We start from the raw sequence: 4,317 nt of genomic DNA, 5'->3' as shown, positions 1-4,317 counted from the left end.
AGAATTTGTTAAACTGAACCTGCAGCTTAGCTATGTACACAGGTGTCAAGGCAGGTGCTGGGGACAGCCAGGATGAGGGGAGGTGTGGTGAACATGGGTGACGGGGGATAGGGAGTGAGAGCAAAGAATCACCTTCGGTTCTGTGCACATAAGGAAGTGGCATCATTGACCAGAACAGAGTGGTGCCTAGAATATGAAAGCATGAGCCCATGTCTTGAAATATCCCAGGGAGATGGAGGGTGGACATGAAGTCACCACTCTAGAGTGTCCCACAGAAAAGGAATGTTGACACACTCTGTTTGCAGAAAAGAAACCAAACTGCACTCAGAGCCCCAGGGTACGTGAGACCTACATTCCTAAAACAATGAGTTCTGTGTGGTTGCTTGTGCTCTAATGACTGTGAGCTAACTGATTTTTATGCAATTAGAGCTAAAGGAAAAATACACAAAGTCAGGAGCCAAGAGCTAGAAGCTGGCACTCATAGTACTAATTATACTCCTAGTTCTGCCTAGGCCTCACCGGCTGGGCCCACACAAAGACCACTTCTCTGGCCCTGAAAAAGGTGTGGGCGGGTAGAACCAGATGTTTGGTTGCTGTAGATTTTCCTCTCAAATCCCATGCTTCAAACATAACATATACTGCCTCTTTTACTGGACTTTGAAAAGGCCATAGTGGAATCAATTTAGAGTTTATGAGGGAAGAGCAGGTGAAAAGAAGTAAGAATCTTGGTACTTAGTCGCTGGCAAAGTATGGAAATTTGGGGTATAAGGAGTAAGGGAATGTACACGGAAGGGTTAACAGAGCAGGCCTGAGACTGACAGCTTAGATAGTTCTGCTCAAGGCTGACCTCTCACTGGCCCCTAGAACTTGGGTTATGGGAGGGTTCCCGCCATTATCTGATAAGAGTGGCTCACTGCACCTCAACTGTTTGTACAAACAGTATGGCTTATGCTGAACACCTGTTTTTCTTCTGGGAGTCTGGAATTTTAGTACATGCCAGGCAGAGGCTGCCTATGTGACCAACCCCAATAAAACCCTGGTGGACCACATTGCACACACTGTTGTCACAACTCATTGCAAGAGGTGTTAAGTGTGTCCTGTGGGACTGCACCGGGAAAGCACTCTTGGAAACTTACACCTCGTTTCCTCCAGATTCACTTCAGATCCTTTTGCTATAATAAATCATAGTCATCTCTACAGCTATAGGCTGAGTCTTGTGAATCCTCCCACAAACCACGGAATCTAGGTGTGATCTTGTGGACCCCAAATACAGGGAATTTCCCAGCATCTTTATTTGTTGTAAGTTATTGCATTATTTTGACTCAAAATAAAGGTCATGCCCTCATAAAAAAAACTAAAAAAAAAAATAGGAAATTGTAGCAAAGCAAGATACTAATAATTCTTTAATGAAAAGGTTTTTTCCCCACATATATTATATAGTTGAGGTCTTAATGTGAAGGTAATTTGTATCCTGCTTTTGTTGTTTGTTGCTGTCATTGATTGTTTCTCTTGATTCTTTTGTTGTTGTTAATATATGAAAAGCCATTCTCCATGTGTTTGAAATTCCTTGCAAAGATTATTTGAATGGCTGCATAATGTTCACAACTGGCTTGCCTATTTTCTTAAATCTTTTAGTGTTTTCAGCTTTCCATTGTTATAAATAATGTTGCAATGGATATCTTTGAGCTCTGCATGCACCATGTACATTTTCAAAGTTAGAATCACTGTTTTGGAAAGGAAAAGGGGGTACCAGAGAATGTATATGGGTTTCACATGACTGCTGAACTCAAGGGCTCTGAGAAGAGATGCCAAGTTAGAAAAGAGGGTCTCCAAAAATAGTTCTGAAAACATATGCTTAACTTGCATCCTTGAATAATGAATCTGATCTTAGGACAGATTTTAACAACCTGGTATTTGTTAAAATAACAGCAAGATGTTTACCTAGTAAGCAGAGATTTTATGTCATTAATGAGACTTAATCAGGGCAGCACATTCCATGTAGAAGATGTGTTAAAAAAAAAAAAAAGTTTAAAATGGGAAAAGTCCATTGTAGGTACACAAAATCAGATCTTTGGCTGGAATATAAGAAATGAGGCTGTAGAAGAGACCTTAAGTGTCAGATGTCTGCAGGAGGTAATGGAAGAGGTGGAGGTCAATTTGGTGGTGATAGATGGGATGAAAGGGAACCAGGAGAGACTGGAGGCACGGAAGCCAGTAGGTACAAGATTGAGAGAGACAGATTTTGATTGACAAGAGGAAGGAAGGGAGAGGAAAGCCCAGGACAGTGGGAACAAAGCTGGCTTTAAAAGAAGCCAGACTTAGTTTGAATCCCAGCTCAGCTATTTATTGGCCATGGGACTTGAGCATCACTTAAATCCCTGTGTGTCCTGTGACTGTTTCCTCAACAGGTATATCAATGCCTACATTGTAGGTGATGGCAAAGATGAGAACTAATATGTATAAAGTATCCAGCACAGTGTCTTTCAGTAACTGGGTAGTCAATGATGAAAGTTGCTAATCAAGAAATGGTTGAGGAGCATTTGAGATCTTGATCCCCAACACATATCATCGGTTTGGCTCAAATAAACTGTTATAAAAAAAATCAAAGAAAAAGAGAAATGATGGATAAAACTTGGTTATTACCTAGATATGGGAGAGAAGAAGAAATAAAAAATGTTCCAAAATCTCAAGTCTGGATAACAGGAAGAATACTACCTACTATATTAAGCATCACGTACAGACACTCTGCTATGCACTTGTAACTATTTCTTCAGATAATCCTAAAGTCAATCCTATGAGATAAATATTAATGTTTTCATTTTAAAATAAAGGCATCGAGGCTTAGAGAAAAGGCATAATTTGTTCAGGTCAATTGAGCCTGTCAGTAGTAGTGTCAAGGTACATTTATAGACTCGGATTCAGAAATCATTTATATTTTACCAATGTGGAAACCGAGGCCAAGTTGAAGAATTTGCCTAAAGTTACATAACTGGATGGTGGCAGAGCTAAAATAATTCCGGTCTCATGATTCACCATAAAACTACTTTATAGTTTACTTTATACTTTATACTTTAGGTGAACTAACAGGGAATGGGATACACATGAATAGTAGTTTCACATGGATAATGCTTGAGGCAATGATAGGCATTTCCAGGTAAAGATCTCCAGCAAATGGTATGACTAAAACTCAGGGAAACTGTGGGATATGAGAGGATGAATGCTGACTGAGGAGCAAATGAGCAAAAGGGAAAGAAGGAAGAATATGAAAAGTAAGAAGGCTGAAGACAAGTCTCATGCACTACAATGTGGAGGCTGAAGGTAGAAATAGCAGGAGACCTAAAGTCCAGGAGGTCTGTAGATCCAGAAGAGTACAACACAGTTACCAGAGCTGAAGGCTGCAAATAGGGCAGGGGATGGGAGAAAGGCCATTTGTTGGGTTTCATGATTAGGCAATTGCTGGTGACCCTGGGAAGACCCATTTGGAACCTATGGATACAAGTAGTTTAGGAGTCACCAGGAGGCAAGATCCGGGTGCATACCTCTCTTTCTAGAAGTCTGCTGATGAAAGAAGAGAAAGAAAAGTACCTAAATGAAGTAGCAAGAGTCTAAAGGAGATTGCTTTGAAGAAGAGATGACATAGAACATTTGAAGAGGTCCAAGTTGAGAAAAGCCTGAGGATGCTTAGAGAGACATGTAGCTATCTGAAGGTCTACAGTGAGAAAAAGCTGGCAAGGGCACTGTAGACAACACAGGTGAAGGAGTCAGTCTTGGGAATGCATAGAAACATATGAGACTTTTAAAGAGAAACAGGTGAAAATGCAAAGAAATTTCAAGGTACTGGGCCTACAAAGTTGCTATTATGTTCCTGCCCTAAGGACCTCGGTAGCTCATAGCTTGCTAATGCTGTCTCTCTAGGATCTTCCCATGAGTCACCCGACAACCGAAAGCACTGTCTTATGCAACCCGTCTGTCTACCAAGACCATGTGATATCATTAAACGTAGCTCTTTTTCCCAACACCCAAGCAAAACAAATCCATTCAATACAGCATCACTTGGGAAGTCCCTGCTTACATCTTGGTATCACAGCGTCCTTACTCACAGAAAAACGTGTGTTAGAGAGCAAAGGGGGCAGGCAGAAATTCAAAGTGCTGGGCGATATCACATAAGGGTCCCTAGAGTGTTAAATCTGATCACCTTTAAATTATATTTCTAAGCATCCACCTACTTGTCACAGTTTGGTTTTTGTAACATTTAAAATATTTGTCTCCCCTCAAAAAAAATAAAATAAATAAAATAAAATAAAATAAAATAAAATA

The 4,317-nt window shown here is 40.4% G+C and overlaps 1 protein-coding gene across 1 annotated transcript in view; it reads right to left on the bottom strand.

Moving 5' to 3' along the window:
* Positions 1-4,317, bottom strand: part of CUNH3orf52 (chromosome unknown C3orf52 homolog) — a 30,987-nt gene that overhangs the window by 16,533 nt on the left and 10,137 nt on the right. The gene's annotated exons all lie outside the window — the stretch shown is intronic.

Source organism: Pteropus alecto, unplaced genomic scaffold (assembly GCF_000325575.1).
Source record: "Pteropus alecto unplaced genomic scaffold, ASM32557v1 scaffold270, whole genome shotgun sequence".
Classification (NCBI taxonomy): domain Eukaryota; kingdom Metazoa; phylum Chordata; class Mammalia; order Chiroptera; family Pteropodidae; genus Pteropus; species Pteropus alecto.
This window is presented reverse-complemented; position numbering and strand designations above follow the sequence as displayed.